The sequence below is a fragment of the Sorex araneus genome, chromosome 1 (genome assembly GCF_027595985.1).
Source record: "Sorex araneus isolate mSorAra2 chromosome 1, mSorAra2.pri, whole genome shotgun sequence".
Classification (NCBI taxonomy): domain Eukaryota; kingdom Metazoa; phylum Chordata; class Mammalia; order Eulipotyphla; family Soricidae; genus Sorex; species Sorex araneus.
Window position 1 is genome coordinate 392,541,272 of NC_073302.1, and position 19,430 is coordinate 392,560,701.

General features: G+C 40.6%; 1 protein-coding gene and 1 non-coding gene across 18 annotated transcripts in view; one reads left to right on the forward strand and one right to left on the reverse strand.

The window, feature by feature from the left end:
* The window catches only part of ADAM22 (ADAM metallopeptidase domain 22), a 286,474-nt gene that overhangs the window by 201,599 nt on the left and 65,445 nt on the right, over positions 1–19,430 (reverse strand). The window lies entirely within an intron of this gene.
* LOC129401245 (U6 spliceosomal RNA) lies at positions 8,811–8,917 on the forward strand. Its single transcript, XR_008628177.1, has one exon. It is a non-coding gene; the product is annotated as a U6 spliceosomal RNA (small nuclear RNA).

Here is a 19,430-nt window from a genome sequence, read left to right on the forward strand (position 1 = left end):
GCAAGGGCTAGTCCCAGAGTACCACTGGGTGTGACACAAAAACAAAAAGAAAGAAGCATTTGTTTGCAGTGCTGGGACCTAATCCAGAGTTTCACACAGGCAAGGCAAGCCAACATCTCTAGCCCTAGAATGGCATTTTTTTATTAAACTATGCTGTTTACATAAGGAAACAATATTTTTTTCTCTTCCTTCCTTCCTTCCTTCCTTCCTTCCTGCCTTCCTTTTTTCCTTCCTTCCTTCCTTCCTCACTCCCTTCCTTTCTTCCATCTTTTCCTGTCTGTTTTGGAGGGTAGAGGTGCTTGGGTTTTTGCTTTTTTGATTTGGGCTTGTACTACACTCAGTTCAGTTCAGACCTAGGAGGACTATCAGATGCTATTAATCAAACCCAGTACTCCAAAATGAAAAGCACACACTCAAACTTTTGGAGTTACCCCTCAATCCAAAATAAGCTTTCATTATTTAGATGGTTTGATTTTGTTCTTTCACTGAATGACTGTTGCTGGAGTAATATTATCACTGTATCACTGTCATCCAGTTGCTCATCGATTTGCTCAAGCGGGCACCAGTAACGTTTCCATCTTGAGACTTGTAACTGTTTTTGGCATATCAAATACACCACAGGCAGCTTGCCAGGCTCTCCGAGAGGGACAGAAGAATCAAACCCAGGTTCACCACATGCAAGGTAAACGCCCTACCCACTGTGCTATCACTCCAGCAATTATCTTTGCTTGAGTATTGGTAATTTTGATAACATTTGAAAACATCTGGGTTCATAAACTCAAAAATTATTCTTTGACTAGACTCTGTTCTGTGTATATCAAGGTTTTCAAGAGAAATAGAAGAGAAGTACCAGCACTCAAAAAAGCTTTCCCTGTCTTCCTAAATGAACTAAATTGCTACCTTTTATTTATTTTTTATTATTATTTTTTAATTTTATTGAATCACTGTGAGATAGTTACAAGCTTTCATGTTTGGGTTACAATCTCACAATGATCAAACACCCATCCCTCCACCAGTGCACATTCCCCACCACCAATATCCCCAGTATATCCCCCTTTCCCACCCTCCCCCTGCCTCCATAGTAGACAATATTCCTCATATTCTCTCTCTCTACCTTTAAAGTCCATCCTTTGAATTATCCCCAGGAGGAGGAAGAACTCTGCAACGTCACATACATAGACTAGAGCCAGGCAACACAGTATCATGGACTCATTTATCCGAGGATGGGTGATGAAAGAGAGCAGGAGAGTGAGGTGATCACCTAGCAAAAGGTTGGAAAGACTGCATGGTGGGATGGAGAGACAGTACCGTGGGCAGGGCACTTGCCTTACATGAAACCAATCTGGGTTTGATTCCTGGCACCAGGGATCTTAGGGTCCCCAGAGTCCTGTCAGGAATGATCTCTAAGTGTAGATGTTTTTTTCTTCCCTGAAAAAAACCCAAAATTTAAAAAAAAAAAACCTTTAGATTAACATTATATCAATATACTGTGATCAGATTACGACTTGTGCAGATACTAATAACACAATGTCTAGTTAGTCTAAAATCAATGACTAGACAACTGCAACAATGTCTAGTCAGTCTAAAATCAAGACTCTAAGGAGTCTTGCTTAAGAGCTAAGCTCTGCCTGCTATGACCCAAAAAGAAAAATATGTGCATGGCAGGGAGAGAAAGGGAGAAATAAATGCTGGAACAACTTGAGACATCTACATCTGACTTTTCAGCAAGGGTAACTACCAATTCAGGTCAGGTTCAGAGTGAGGCAACAGGAAGTTTGAATTTGATAGCACGCCTAGAGCTATTCTTGAGCAAACTGACATTTAATACTTCTAATCTGATTATTCAGGTACTTATAGAAAAGTTAGCTACAGTGAAAAAAACTTAAAGCAGTTTATTACAGTGTCTCAATGGACAGGGATAATAAAATATGCATGGGATCACCAAAGCTAATGGATAAACTTCAGTAAGAATTTCCAGGTTTCACTCTCATGTGATTTATTACATTTTCACAATGGGAGTTCCTCTTGGATAAGGTATTGATTTAGAAGATCTGAGGGTTCTCTTGGCACATCTACACTATAAATTCAGCAGTGATATTATAATACCACCCTAATGCACTATGTTTGATGGTCACTTTTATCCACATTTCCTCCTAGGAGACCCTGCTGGCTCTTTCCAGCATTCATCTCAATGACACCTCTAACAGAATCCTAAACTGGGTCAAAACTTGCCTCCTCCCACAGGAGGGGAAGATAAACCTATCCCAGCTCCAGAGTGATCATAATCAGTATTAACTAATCAGAGATAGCTTTTCTGACACCAAGGGTCACATACTAGGAATGTGGCCCGATTCTGGCCAACAAGACTTTGAAAGTCTCAAAACAAACCAAAAAAGCTTTCCTTGGTTTGCTACAAGACAGTGCATTTATCTCATGGTGCAAGTGAGTTTGTTAGGAGACAAACAGTGGCCTTTTTTTTTTTGTCTTCTGGACATGAGAAAGACAAAGAAACAGAGCCTGAGTCACAGCTGGGCCACCAATTGTGGATTTATAGCTATGTGAGCTAAGATGCTCCATTTATCAAGTCTTCTAACTTCCTGTTATCTTTAGCCCAGAGTATCTCAGTGTGCTATAGAAAAACAAATTCATAATAATAATAAGTGAACCATCACATTACATATAAAAAGAAATTCTTTTTATGAGATTTAGTAATTAGGTTGAAAATCAAGACCACTAATATATATGTATATATATATTTATATATGCACATCACTTGTATCCCTTGTATCACTTGTCATCCCATTGCTCATGGATTTGCTCGAGTGGGCACCAGTAACGTTTCCACTTGTCCCTGTCACATGCTAGTGTAGTCCAATGGCGTCTGCTTGCTCCAGGAACTGGAAGAGCATCAAACCATTCATTCAGGGTCTTGACGAAGAAGTCTGACCATCTTGATATATATATATATATATACACATATATATGTATATATATGCACATATATATAAAGTAAAGGCTTAAGTACTTAATGCACCAACATCTCTAAATTGGGTAAAACTGAAGTTAATGTGAGTTAATTATTATAGCAAGCATCATAAGGCTTTTTGTATAACAGAATACATGAATATGATGTTAAGTTTGTATTGTGCCATAAGACATTAATCTAATGTGTATCTTACTATATGACAAGTTTTTTGCTTTTTAATTTTGGTTGGGGGGGATTATATCCAGAGGTTCGCAGGGGGTTATTCCTGGTTTGATATTTGAAGGTCACTCCAGGGGTGGTCATGGAGACCAGGTGGTGTCAGGGATTGAAGTCGGTGCTTTCACGTGCCAAACACCCACTCCAGTACTCTGAGCCATCTCCCCAGCCTGACGGGTTTTATATTCAATACCCTGAGAGTCAGGAGTAGAGCTGGCAAACTTATTGGGTGGGCCCAATATGGGACAGGTCAGAAATAAACCTCAGATGGAGGCAATACAGTGTTTTCCTTTCCAAACCCCAGCTTTAGAACAGGCACCCGAACTTAACTCCTTTCGTATACCATTCAGATAACCTGCTAACAGACACCATGCTGTAAGAATATCCCCTTTTATCCAGGTATGCTGCTCTCCCTTGCTGGCTCTTGCTTCTTTTTTTATTGATTTTTATTTTATTGAATCACCATGAAAAAAATGCAAAGCTTTCAGGTTTAAGTCTCAGTCATATAGTGATTAAACCCCCATCCCTTCACCAATGCACATGTTCCACCACCAAGAACCCCAGTATACCCCCCTCCCACCCCCCCACCTAACTAGCTAATGATCTTCACTTTATTCTCTCTATACTTTGAATACATTCAATATTTCAATAGAGAACTCACTATTACTGTCTGGAATTTTCCCCCAACAATCAGGCCTGCTGAAAAGGTATCATTTAATAATTTCTTTTCATTGCCGAGAATGAAGACTCTATGAGCTCTTTTGCTTTTGGATTTCTGGTATTTTAGCTCAGTTCACAGTCTAGATGCATTTCTGTAAGAAGCTGCTCTGGGTGCCAAAATGGGTTAGAAGACCTTTCAGATCATAGTCTTAAGGAGCAGAGGGTTCGTTTCATGAGTGGCAGCTCTGGATCTTATCTGGGCAGAGGGTGTGCCGGTAACGCACCCCCCTCCCATGATTGCCTACGAGCAACGTCACTGCAAAACTCATACCTCTGGGTTGGGAGTCTTAGGAGGTGGCTCTCGCCATGTAGATGTTGGCTCTTGCTTCTTATCTTCCACAGCTGGGACTATTTCCCAGAAGGAAGTTCAAGCTGATCTTCCTCCAATATCAGTTACCAGGGGAAACAAACCATGAGTATCTATAAAAGTTTCACTTTAATAACTAGGTCCTTAGTCTTTGCTTGTTAGTAGCGTATCTAACAGTATCACTTCTACGGCATTATTGATCAATTTTAAACAAAACTCATGTGGTCATAATCCTTGTCTTGGAAAGGTGACGGCCACGCTCATGGCACAAGAGTGCAGAATGCAATCTGCTGTCTGACAGCACTCACTGGCTGACAGCACATGCCAACAGGTAAAAACTGGAAAAAAAATATATCTGTGTACATGCATATATGATTATGGTGTATAGTGTGCAATAACAGACTGATATTTTTGTATGTGTGAGAGAAATATTTCTGAGACAAAGAGCAAGAAGATATCTTTATGATCTCACCTGCCATAAACATGTGCTTTATACCTCACTCTGAAAGAGTCTTTACTACAAAACAAACATTGCTATTACAGAACAAGTGTCCAATTACTCAAATCATGTATTTCCCCTATAAAGATTTTGTTTACCCAGTAGTTTAACAAGCGTATTTCATTAAACATACCTAGGGAATCCAATATGCCATGCCAATATGTTAAAATCCCATAATAAGATTCTCTGTGATTGTGTTAGAATAACACATTTACTGTTAGATAATGTAGCAGAGTCCAATAATTTGACACCTTGGAAAACAACAGTATTGGGCTTTGATAAATTAAACATGGATTTCAGTCACTGGAAAATTGCAAAACAGTTTTTAGGTAATTGTGTAAAAACACATTATTATAAGTTTCATTACTGTACATTAATAATATTTACCATATGTGGCAAATTGTATTTTCAACTCCATAATTAAAAGCATCGAGCAATCATTTCATCTGTAAAAACCATATTCACATTATGTTTACCTTGAAAAACCAAGGGCCATAAATAGTGTTCGTTGTTTTCAATAATTTTATAACTTATTTAAAATTTGAATAAAGTGCTCAAAATATGCTGAAATCTCCAGATTGCTCTATTAAAAGAAAACAACAGGTAATGCTAAAAATTTCTCTCAAGGTCATATTAAGCAAGATGAAAAAGATGGTGTGCACACTGTCATTCAAGGCTGTACTTTCTGAAACAAGCCAGAAAACAGAAAGCTTCAAGAGCCCAGTAATGTGAAGGTCTATAGGAACCAGACTCAACTCTGCTCAGCTGGGATCTGTCCTTATGAAAGAACTGAATCATGCCTTGAGACTTCCTCCCCACCCACAAGTTTGGCCTTCTGAATCCTATAAAAGACTCCAATTTCTGGGATTCTGTTGCATATAGAGGTCTTGCAAGATACCCATTCTGGAACAATTTCCAAGATCTTAGCACCAGTTTTTTTTAAGCATGTATTACTTTTAATTTTCCATCCTCTAATAGTACAAAATCAAATTCATTAATTTTTTGTTCTCAAATTACAATTTTTTTAATTTTTAAAATTTTATTGAATTACCGTGAAATAGTTACAGGCTTTCATGTTTGGGTTACAATCTCACAATGATCAAACACCCATCCCTCCACCAGTGCACATTCCCCACCACCAATATCCCGGGTACACCCCCCTTTCCCACCCTCCCCCTGCCTCTATGGCAGACAATATTCCCCATACTCTCTCTCTACCTTTGGGCATTATGGCTTGCAACACAGACACTCAGAGGTCATCATGTTTGGTCCATTATCTACTTTCGGCATGCATCTCCCATCCCAACTGGTTCCTCCAGCCATCATTTTCTTAGTGATCCCTTCTCTATTCCATCTGCCTTCTCCCCTCCGGTTAGCACCACTTTTGGTGTCTGCCTTGGATCGCTTTCTGGCTCTTTGCCAGATACATCTACCAAGCACCACCAGGAACAACCTCCAAGCACCAAGCCAGCAGGAGGTCATGAGCAGCCCTGGGTGTGGCGCCAAAGCAAAACAAAAATCATAAAAACAGATGGAGAAGTTACAGGCATTAAAAGTAAAGATGAAAACGAATAAAGAAGAGAGGAGCTAATTCCTAGAACAGCAGACTTTATGTAATAGTCAAGTAAGTGATTTTACAACATCCTTGAAGATATGGAGCAGCTATTAGAAATATGATTTTTTTTTAAAAAAATGCAAGTGGCCAGATGGCTCTTCGTGGGGGTAAACTCTCAGAGGAAGTCACTTAGGACATCTGTTTCTTGGTCACGAACTCCTGAGACTTATGATCCCCAGAGTGAACACAACTTCTGCATTAACAGCAGTTTACGCTGGAATGATAGTCCCTCCTTTAAGCAAGTGTCTTCAATTTTCAGAGAGGTCTGCATTCCTGGAACCTCTCATAGGTACTTGAGATCAATAAAAGAGAGGCTGAAAGCTTGAATCAACCTTCCAGGCAACAGCGCAGCAATGGGAATCTGAGCTGCAGCCTGAGGAACCAAGGATATATCAAAGATATATCATCTGCAGCCTGAGGAACTACGGACTACTTTCAGATGTGAGGAAGAAAACCTTGACCAAACAATGGAGCACAGGTGCTCCACAAAAAACAGCACTAAAGTGTCCTACTGTCCCCTGATAATATAGAACATGCTCTATCCCATCATGGTTGAACTTATGGAACATATTTTGAGTCAAACTTGATCTTGCCTCTGATTACTAGGATGCACTTCTAGGTAAAAAGTAATTAATGTGACTATCTTAATTCCCCAGGGGGTTAAAAAAAAAGATGTCTATTCACTGATGTTTCTGGAAGACCACAAAATCACATCAACACCCATACTCTCCAATATGTGGTAATGAAAAACAGAGGAAGACCAACTCAGTTGCTTATTATCAAAAGACCCCATGCTGCAACATTTTGCTGAAGAATTATGTCAAATAACATTTTCAAACATGTGACTAAAGCTTAGGTCGACCTCTGCACTGCTTAATGCTTGAAAACTCCCCTATACCCTTTGGCTGGGGAGATGACTCAAAGGACCAGTGAGCATGAGCCCCAGATTTGTTCTCTGACACTGCATGACCCCTGAACACTACCAGGAGTCACCTGGTAGCCAGAGTGCTCCCCTAAGCACTGTTGGCTATGGCACAGCAACAATAAAATAAAACCATGCAACTCTTCTCTGCCTTATCTGTCATAGAGTACATCATGTAACTGCCCCCTGGTTGTGGACCTGGATTATGATCCCCATTTTTAAAGAAAAGCTCCTCCTAGAACGCCTCTTCCCTTCTCATTTTGAAAATTGCTCATACACTTAAGTCATGGCATTCACAAACAAGATTGCTGAAACTCACACCCTCTGTTCAGACAACTGTAATCACAACTGCACAGTCTCAAGAATTACATTCTGCGTGTGGGTGATACTGGACATCAAACCCACAGCTTCATGCCTACAAAGCAGGCATACTAACTCATGCTAAGTGAAATGAGTCAGAAAGAGAGGGACAGACATAGAAGGACTGAACTCATTTGTGAAGTATAGAATAACCACATGAGGCTGACACCCAAGGACAAGACATACAAGGGCCAGGGGGATTGCCTCATAGCTGGAAGCCTGCTTCATGAGCAAAGGGGAGAAGGCAGATGGAATAGAGAAGGGATCACTAAGAAAATGATGGCTGGAGGAACCAGTTGGGATGGGAGATGCATGCCAAAAGTAGATAATGGACCAAACATGATGACCTCTCAGTGTCTGTGTTGTAAGCCATAATGCCCAAAGGTAGAGAGAGAGTATGGGGAATATTGTCTGCCATGGAGGCAGGGGGAGGGTGGAAAGGAGAGTTATGCCCGGGATGCTGGTGGTGGGGACTGCACTGGTGGAGGGATGGGTGTTTGATCATTGTGAGATTGTAACCCAAACATGAAAGCCTGTAACTATTTCACGGTGATTCAATAAAATTAAAAAAAGAAAAATCAGGCATACTATCACTAAGCCACATCTCATCTCAGACCAAAAATATTTTTCATAATTTAAAAAAATCTCCAAAGTTGATTCAGATTAAAACAACAATGAGATATCATTTCACACCACAGAGACTGGCCCATATCCAAAAGAACAAAAGCAACCAGTGTTGGTGCGGATGTGGGGAGAAAGGGATTCTCCTTCACTGCTGGTGGGAATGCCGACTGGTTCAGCCCTTTTGGAAAACACTATGGACACTTCTCAAAAAATTAGAAATTGAGCTCCCATTGGACCCAGCACACCATTCCTGGGAATATATCCCAGAGAGGCAAAAAAGTATAGTAGAAATGACATCTGCATTTGTATGTTCATTGCAGTACTGTTTACAATCGCCAAAATCTGGAAAAACCGGAGTGCCCCAAAACAGATGCTGGTTAAAGAAACTTTGGTACATCTACACAATTAAATACTATGCAGCTGTTAGAAAAGACGAATTCATGAAATTTTCATATAAGTGGATCAACATGGAAAGTATCATGTTGAGTGAAATGAGTCAGCAAGAAAGAGACAGACATAGAAAGACCGCACTCATATATGGATTATAAAGTAGCAGAATGGGTGCTCGCTTCGGCAGCACATATACTAAAATTGGAATGATACAGAGAAGATTAGCATGGCCCCTGCGCAAGGATGACACGCAAATTCGTGAAGCGTTCCATATTTTTTCTTATAGACTACACAATCAGGCATTAGTTAACCTCACTGCAAGTTCTGGAAGGAAGCACTGTTTTAATCTAAGGTTCAAAGGTGATCAAGATGGTTCTGAAAAATGACCCTCTGAGACCTGAATTTGAATCTCCAGGGTCAGGCAAAGAAAGGAAAATGTGAGTTTTTATCTAATTGGCTTTGAAAAGAATAAAAGAATGCCTTTATAAATGTCTAAAATAAATAAATAAATAAATAAATAAAGTAGCAGAATGGGACACTAACATCCAAGAGTAGTATAAATAAGGACCAGGAGGTCTGCCCCACAGTTTGGAAACCGGCCTCACATGCTGGGGGAAAAGGCAGCTGAGATAGAGAAGGGAACACCAAGTAGAGGATGTTGGGAAGACCCATTTGAGTTGAAAGATGTGTGCCGAAAGTAAACTATAGACCAAACATGATGGCCACTCAATACCTCTGTTGCAAACTACAACACCTAAAAGGAGAGAGAACAAAAGGGAATGCCCTGCCACAGAGGCAGGATGGGTGGTGGGGGGTGGGGCGGGAGGAATACTGGGAACATTGGTTGAGGAGAATGGGCACTGGTGGAGGGATGGGTAAACGATCACTGTATGACTGAAATGCAAACACTAAAGTTCTTAAGTTTGTAACTGTACCTCACGGTGATTCATTAATGAAAAGAATTTTTTTTAAATCTTCAAAGTCAGTCTTGGAAAATAGTTTACCATATCTCAAAATATAAAAAAAAATTATCACAGGACTCAACACAAGACCCTTTCTCTGTACCTATCTAAGAGAAAGAAAATATAAATCCACTTGAAACTTGCATGTGATGGTTCATTAGCATTATTCACCATAGCTCAACACCGAAAACTTGGCCATTCCTGGAAGACTAGCACAGAGGCTTGGAGCACTGGCCTTGCAGGAGTACAGCTATGCATTCAAACACCTGGTGTTCCACATGCACCGAGCACATTTCTGGTAGTTTTGCTGTCTCTGATTCTTGGTGCTACAAGTGATTTCAGCTGCCCTGCAGTCAGCGCTGTGAGTACCACAAGAAAGCAGGCACCCAAACTGTAAAAATGTGTCGACTCCATGGCCAGGAAGTGGGACCCCTAATGACCACTACACAAAGTAAATATTACAGCCAAAACTTACTAAGAGAGTGACCCCAGTGAAATATGTGCAAGCACCATGACTAAAGGAATGAAAACCTTGTTAAGCACTAGGACACACCATGCTACAATGTGCGAGCGACCCGGGCTGAAGCAATAGCACAGTGGGTAGGGCATTTGTCATGCACGTGGCCAAACTAGGTTCAATTCCCAGCATCCCAAATGGTCCCCTGAGCATTGCCAGGGGTAATTTCTGAGTGCAGAGCCAGGAGTGACTCCTGTGCATCGTTGGATGTGACCCAAAAAGAAAAAAAATGTGCGAGCAACCACGGGCAGACACTTGACCAAGTAGCTCTGGCCACTACCACACTGAAGGGAAGCAGAAAGGAAACAAACAAACAAAAAATAACAAGATTAACAACCAAAACTCCCTGTAAATTAAATTGCCCATTAGCAAGTGAATAGACATAATATTATATTCATATCACTGTATTACTGTCATCCTGTTGTTCATCAATTTACTCAAACGGGCACCAGTAATGTCTTTATTCCTCCCAGCATTGAGATTTTAGCAGCCTCTCCTTACTCGTAATTCCCAATGATTGGAGGCTCTTTCATGGTCAGGGGAATGAGACCTATCGTTACTATTTTGGGCATCTTGAATAAGTCACAGGTAGCTTGCCAGTCTCTGCCCATGAGGGCAGGATACTCTCGGTAACTTGCCAGGCTCTCCAAGAGGTGTGTAAGTGTATCTCTCTCTCTCTCTCTCTCTCTCTCTCTCTCTATATATATATATATATATATATATAATAAAAATAATACATAGCAATCAAAAGTGAACAATTGATACGAGTTATATCACAGATGAACTTCAAAATACACCAAATCAAAGAAATCATGCACAAGTACGAATTCTACATTTCGCTCCATATGACACATCCAGAAAAGACAAATTTATAAAGAAGTCAATAAGTGATTGGAACTGGGATGGGAATTGGGAATTATGATTAAGCAAAAATTAGGGAATCTTTCTTGGAAGAAACAGAAGTGGTTTATTTCATTTAAAAAATATTTATCTCTTGGGGGACACATCTGACAATGCTCAGGGGCTACTCCTGACCCCCAGCAGTACTCAAAGGACAATATGTGATGCCTTATCATGCCCTGAGAAATGGATTTGAACCAAGATGCAGCTGACATGGCTGAATGCAAGGCAAGTGCCTCTCCAACTGTACTATCTCTCTGTTGCCAGGAAAAGCATTTTAAAAATGACAGTGATGGTTGCACCACTCAATAAAATTATCAAAAATATCACTGCTTTACACATTTGAAATGGGTGAATTTTATCACATGTGACTGCTTTGTAAAATCAAGTGTTAGGGCCAGGAAGATGTTTTAAAGAGCTGGAGTAAAAGTTTTGCATTTTGAAGCCCAGGGTTTGATCTCTGCCCCTCATGCTTCTTTGAGCACTAAACAAAGAGTGATCCCCAGCACGCGCGCACACACACACACACACACACATACACACACACACACACACACACACACACCAAAATTAAATTAAAACAAAAATCAAGTGTTTTATTTGATTTTATATGCATGGTTTTAAAATCTGTATGCTCCTCCCCACCCTGTCTTCCTGCACGGAAAGTGGCGGGCTGGCGGCACCCATGTGGCAGGCGCCATCTTCTGTGACTCCAAACCCACAGATATTCGGATTTTACTTTGGGGGCTCCCAGGAACTCATGGGAAGGGGGCGTAACCGGCACGCCCTCGGCCCAGATAAATCCGGAGCCGCTGAGCGCGAATCGGACGCTCTCGCCTAAAGACTTTGAATTCAGAGACTTCTTACAGCAATGCACTGGGACTGTGAGCTGGGCTATGTAATTTCTGGCAGAATTTTCCCTGGACTTTATACAGAAATCCAAAACCGCGCGACTTAACATTTATAATTGTCAGCAATGTGAAACGGTTCCATTTGAACAGGTCTGACTTGGGGGGGAAACTCCAAATAATAACAGTAAGTTTTTGTTGAAATATTGAAGGTTTTTAATGTAGCAGCCCCCTCTGGACTGTGAACTAAGCAAAAGCCCCACGCTGGCCGACTCGGCGTGGCGTACACCATACTATGAGGCGCAGGAAGGGGGGTGAGGGGGAAAAAGGGAAAAGGAAAAAGAAAAAAAAATAGAGAGAGAGAGTTATGTCAACTATAGTGAGTTTTGTGTTGAATTATGGAATGTAATCAAGGTAAAGAAAAAATGAAGTGAAATTCATTAGTTATACAGTAGGGGGTAGGGGGTGGGGGTGGGGGTATACTGGGGTTTCTGGTGGTGGAATATGGGCACTGGTGAAGGGATGGGTGTTTGAATATTGTATAACTGACATATAAACTTGAGAACTTTGTAACTTTCCACATGGTGATTTAATAAAAATTAAAAAAAAATAAAAAAATAAAATCTGTATGCTATATTTTAGGTTACATTTGACAAATACAAATTAGAGCAGCACTGAAAAATAGAATATAGGGCTAGAGAGACTTCAGAAGCAAGGCATTTGCCTTGTATGCAGCTATTTAGTCGACCCTTGTTTGATTTCCAGAACAGCGTACAGTCTCCTCAGCATCACCTAAGCACAGAACCAGTAGTAAGCCCTGAACACCGCTGGGTGTGGCCTAGCACCAACACCCCCCCCCCACACACACACACTATAAAATGGATAGAGAAGAAATTTTAGAAATTATTTCCAAATATCTCCTACAAATACATACTGACACAACAAAATTCTGCATAAAATAAAGCATTCATTGGAAAAGTACAATTTCCTCAAACTGGTTTAAAAGCAAGTGCTTTGGACTAGGGCTGCACCTCAGTGACAGAGCACACAAGGCAAAAATAATAACTCTTGAACATATACACGTATATGGTTATATGTAGATGTAGGTAGATATCTTCTTAATCTGCATAATTACTATATAAGATAATAGTGCAGGAAGTTTTTAATAAGTGAGAATGCATTTATACATCTTTTTAATTCAAAGATACTATCAATCTCACTTATGATACAAACTTTCTTTTTTTTTTTTTTTTTTTTTTTGCTTTTTGGGTCACACCCGGCGATGCACAGGGGTCACTCCTGGCTCATGCACTCAGGAATCACCCCTGGCGGTGCTCAGGGGACCATATGGGATGCTGGGATTCGAACCCGGGTCGGCCGCGTGCAAGGCAAACGCCCTACCCGCTGTGCTATCACTCCAGCCCCATGATACAAACTTTCTAAATGATATGATGGTAAATGTATTTTAGAGTTGACAATGGGGTACTTGAAACTGGATCTTAACATTTTAAGCAGATAATTGCCTCAAAATCAGCTATAGCATTTTCAAGTGAAATAATTTGCAATGGGCAGCTTCTCATTTGGACAGCAGCCACCCAAGGCAAGTCTTAGAGTTCTCTGTAGTCTGGGAAAGCTTGAAACAGTAGGGAAAAGCAATTACACTTATCTCAAGGTGTTAATTGCAAAGTTGTGTCACTACATGTTCTTTGTTTACTAGCTTGCCCGTTCCTGAAAACTACTGCTTGTCCTTTCCTAAGCACTGAATCAGAGAAAATCAGGCATCAGGGTCAACGCAGTGAGGAGGTACAGTTCTGATCTATTCTCCTAATGCAGGAGGTCAATTGTGATGAAGACACGGTAGGCATCCGGCATGGGAAATTGTCATAGGCTTAATAAAAAGCCATCTGGGGAAAATCTACTGTCAAGTCATGAAAGGCAGTGAGGTGACTACTCTGAGGGCAGGGGCCAGCTTTCCTTTCTGAAAGTGCATATCCATGTTGCTGTTCTGCACAAGAAAGCTCTAAGGTGCTCTGAGCCAGAGCTAGGACTTTTCTCTGCTGGCTCTGAACAATGAGCATCTGCACTCTCTTCCCAGGAGGCACCAACCCTGCAGAAGACTGGCTGTTTGAGTCTAGGCTTGCAGGCTCCTGCAGGGACCACTCCTGGCAGACATCAGCAGCTCTCACTGGTGGAGGGTAACTGTGTCCACAAGGCAGCTGCCACGAGGGTTACTGCAGTGGATCTGTTTGAGGCAGGAATAGCATGGCAAGGAAAAGACTCGAGAACAAATCTCAGAAACAGCTGAGGAAAACACTTGAAGAAGATCCTATATGGCAAGAAGGCCAGTGAGAACTTGTGCCATACTAATTTGGATCAAAAATAGGAGGTGTAGTACCATTTTATAGTCACAACCTAAAAAAAGTTAGTAATCTGTGTGCCAGAACAATGAATTATTCAATGTGACAGAGCAGATTTTTTTGTCATACCTCGAGCTGCTCAGGGGCTATTTCTGACAGTGCTCAGAGGACCGACGTGGTGCCAGGGATTTGAACCAGAGTAGAGGAGATGCAAAACAAGCACTTTAACCCCTGTAAAATTTATCCTCTGCAGTCAAGATTAATTTTAAATGATAGGAGACATTAACACAATAATCACAATAAATCAAATATGAAAACATAGTATTCCCTGAATGATCTAGAAAGGCAACCAATAAAATCTAACACTCGTTACCTAAAAAAAAGGATAGAAAAGAAGGTAGTTGATACTGCATTAACATGATAGAGACTAACCAATAATCAACATTCAAAATGTCAAAAAATATCAAAAATCAATAATCAACATTCTTAATAATTAACACTGCATAGTCTTATTACTGAAAATAATGAAGATAAAATGTTATCACCAAACAATAGGATTCAAAAACTTCTATATATAACATTAGAGTATGCAAAGTACAATTTTAAAAAGGGGAACACATGCTTACAATTTACCAGTTATTATTACTGTCAAAGTAGAAACCTAAGAGAAACAATGAAAACATCTAGCAATATTAAGAATGATATAAGTAACTAATAACAAAATATGATGGAAGGGCTGGGAAGCCCGCGCCCAACAAGTGTAAGGGCCTTAAGAGATCTCGTGTACCGCACACAATCTAGGAACCACAATCCGCCCAACCCTGGGCCAGCAATGCTGGGTGTAACACAGGTGGCCCTGACCACTGAACCTCTGCCAAGTCAAGCATCACCTGGAAAGACCTCCAGATTCCCAGCTTTGCTGGGTGGAGCGCCTAAAAAAAAAAAAGTTTCTCAGTGACAACAAAAATAAACTTTCTCTGAAATCCTAAAATGTTCTACATAAAATGTGCAGGACCTATAAAAATAAAAGTACTAAATTTTCACAGAGACATAAAAAGGATGCTTGGGATGTTTTTAGAAACCCAATAATGCGGAAATGTACAGAACTGCAAAATGTGTACTTTTCCCAAATTAAAATACAAGATCAGGGAGAGTCAATTAAAATTTTTAAAAGAGTGAAAAAATTATCTTAAATTTCCATATTGGGCACAGCAGTAGGGCGTTCACCTTTCACGCAGCCGACCCGTGTTCGATTCTTCCACCCCTCTCGGAGAGCCCAGCAAGCTACCGAGAGTATCGCGCCCGCATGGCAGAGCCTGGCAAGCTACCCATGGAGTATTAGATATGCCAAAAACAGTAACAAATAGGTCTCACATTGAGAGACGTTACTGGTGCCCGCTCGAACAAATCGATGAACAACGGAGTGACAGTGACAGTGAAATTTCCATATTAGAATAGGCCCTGAAACTTGGTGAAAGAAAAATGAATATATGTTCCACATTAAATATTCAAACACTAGCAAAGCTAATAACTTTGTTATTAAAACACTAATAAGCAGAACCAGGCCCAGTGATTAATAAGAAGATCTCCAGGATATATTGCTTTTGAGAAAACATTGAAATACATATGAGCTACATAAGATCATTATGTCAGTGGAAGAAAGTGAAAAATGGACTATATAATTTAGGGGTGGAAATCAGTAACCCCTTTTTTTATAGGAGCCCAAGCTTATTTGGCCTACAGCCCTCTTTTCAGTGCTCCCCTGGAAATCTACCTTCTTGGAGCAAACAAATGGAAGACACAATCCGATTACTACAAGTCCTGTGTGGCCCATACCAGACTCCCAACTCCACTCGACTCATTGATCATTCCTGTAATTTGTAACTCCCACCATGGTGTGCATTGTCCACTCTGGGAAACACGGGCTTAGAGCATCATCAAAGTTGTAATTTTGGGAGGAGTGGAGGGTTTGGGTCACACCTGATAGCACTCAAGGCTAACCCCTGGCGGATATCAGGATTAACCCCATGCAAGCCAAGGGTCTTTCCTGCTATACTATCTCTACGCCAAACATCCAAGTTTTGTGACTGAAAGAAGCTCCTTACGATTTGAAGATTCTACCTTTCCAGAAGTATTTAATAGCTCTGGCTTACCCTGATCCAGCTCCTTATCCATCTTCCAATCTCTCAAACATGCTGTTAGTTCCGACTTGACACTGCTGTTTCTGCCTGAGAGAACCTTCAAGTTCAAATCTCACCTTTTCAGAGATGGCCTTTTTGATAACATTGCTCAGACAGCACCTCATCACCAAGCCAGACAACTACTGTTAACTTCACTGCTATTCTAAAGTTATTGTACTCCTTAGGTTGTTTTGGGTGGTTTGGTTTTTTTTTTTTTTTTTTGGCAGAGAGTCTCTTGCCCCTGAGCCTGGCTGTCTTCCCCGTGGCCCCTCGGAGGGGTGGGCTCCAGTTTCCCTCCCCGCCCCAAGCAGAGCTCCCTTAGCCGAAGACCTCCAGAGCCTAGCCACAGCCATGCTCAAGGCCCCTCTCCACACGTTCAGACAAGCCTCATGCATGAAGGTACCAGCAGATAAACCCAGGTGTGTGGGACTCAGGGCTGAGACCTCCAAGCCTGCTCGGATCGGGACTGGGCCTCTTCCACCCAGATTCCCCATTTTCCAGTAGCTAGGTGGTCACACCCAGAAACTGCCCCCGGCACTGTGTCATCCCACCAATGGCCAACATCCAAGACTCTAAAACCAAGCTCCCGGAAGCTCCCATCTTATAACCTAGTTCTCCCTCTGGGATAATCTGGCAAGCTACCAAGAGTTTCCTGCCCCCATGGGAGAGCCTCAAAAACTCTCCATGGCAAAAACCAATAATCAATATGCCAAAACCAGTAACAATGATGGGTCTCATTCCCCCGACCCTGAAATAGCCTCCAATGTGGCACCATTAGAAAGGATGAGTAAAGAGAGGCTTCTAAAATCTCAGAGCTAGGACGAATGGAGACATTACTGAAACCTCTTGAGAAATTCAACGATCAACGGGATGATGATGATGATAATGATGATGATGATTTTTTTTTACTAACACAAAAGACATCCAAGGAGTAGGATGCTTATCTCCCTGCTTCCTTGGAGTCTTCAGGGCCCAAAAAAGCCCTTAGCAGTTGGCAAAGGTTTATAAATTTTATAAAGATCCAGAGAGATAATACAGGGGTTAAAAATGTGTAAGTTATGGGGCTGGAGCAATAGTACAATAGGTAGGGTGTTTGCCTTGCATGTAGCCGACCCGGGTTCGATTTCCAGCATCCCATATGGGCCCCTGAGCACCTCCAGGAGTAATTCCTGAGTGCAAAGCCAGGAAGTAATCCCTGGGTGTGCACTTCTGAGTGTGACCCAAAAAGCAAAAAAAAAAAAAAAAATTTATGAGCTATATACATATAAGTGTACATATACATGTCGGTATATGCTCAAATGTTCATCCTGCAGATATGCCTGTATAGCCATATGCTCTAATGTACAGCCTGCAGATATGCCTGTGTGTAGATATGAATATGTGCAAGCATATATGTTCATTTGGTGTACATACACATAGGTGCATACAAAATGAAGAACCCTTATTGATAAAGATCATTCTATACATATATTCTATACAATAAAGTTGTAACAGCTGTACATATAAACAGCATTACAAAATAGTTGTGCAGAAAGAGATACCAATTACAAATATGTTTGTTAATAAAATGAGAAATTTATTGTGGAATTCACTGTCATCACATATCATCATCATTTCATCATAATCCTATTCTCATCATTTTTTTTAATCCACACAGTAAGCAATTTTTCTACCAGAGTAAATACAGCCTAGTTAAATAAATGCAGATTTTTTCAGATCTAAATTTCACTTCAAATTATACCCTGTCATTTGTCCCTCATGACTCCCCTTTATTTCTGAAAATTCAAGCATTCCAATGGAAAGCAATTAAGAGTAGATTAATTGGCAAATGTTCCCCCAAAATGAGAGAAGACAAGACTGAACTTGCCCATTTGAAAAGAATTTGTGTGTGCACTATGTGACCTTCTCCTCTCTCTCCCCTAATACGCTACACCCACCATCTCTATGCCGCCCCCGGTTCTGCATGAGTCGCTCTGTCTCTGACAGCTGTCATGTTTGAATCCCTGCTTCTCCTGCCCACCCTACACTATATAATAGGAAAGACAAAGAGACTGATCATGGAATGAGGGAATCTATTTTTTGTTGCTATTGGAATAAGATAATAGGGAGATCATGTAAAAAGTACAATAAAAATTTTACAACTGAATCATCCAAGATCTGAGAGTTGTACAACAGAACTGCTTTTAAAATAACAGGCTATTAAAGATGGGTTCTTTTTAATTATGTTTCACATTCTGAAATAACCAGCCACACTCCCTAGCATATTAGTTTCCGTGTGCAGAGTGGGTGAGACGTGGGATGCATGTTGGTGTGTATATGCACACGGTCGGGGTCGGGATTGCTCTGCCATGTCTTCTGTAGTTAAAGGATCAAAGAGTAGGAGAAAGAAATTTTTTCAATCTTTTGCTTGTCTCGGGTACTTTAATAATCTACTTCTAGAAGGGGATAGATTTACAGAATACTCTTGGCCTGTTTTCTCTAGTAAAGTTAAATATCTTTATGGAATATTTTCTTTAACGAGAAATGTTTCACAATGAAGTAAAAAACAACAGCCACTGACCTCTGGAAAGGTCCAATGTAGCTTCAGGACTAAGCCATATGTTTGGTTTTATTAATATAGCTGTTCTAAACAGAGAAATTTCACAACCAGGTGACCCCATGAAGGAACAGAAAATTTTTTTCCCACCCCTCATAATCTTGAAAAAATAGGAACTGGCTGTGCTTTCAGGTTTTAACCACCCATATTCTTTATCTCTTATTGTAGAGCTTACAACCTAAGAATTGAACTCTTGTATAATTTGATTGTAGATAATTTTGTTTACTGAACATTTGGAAGGAATATTGGATAATGATATTTTGCCTTCAATTCCAATCTAAAAATATTTATTTTTAGATCCAACTGGAATGCAGTTATGCATAGAGAAAACAAGATACAAGCCAAACACTATCTGACCCAGAGTCCTAAATTTGTTTGAGTTTTGAAAAATGCTTATAGATTTCACCTTCATGCTTCTTTGCCAATCCAAC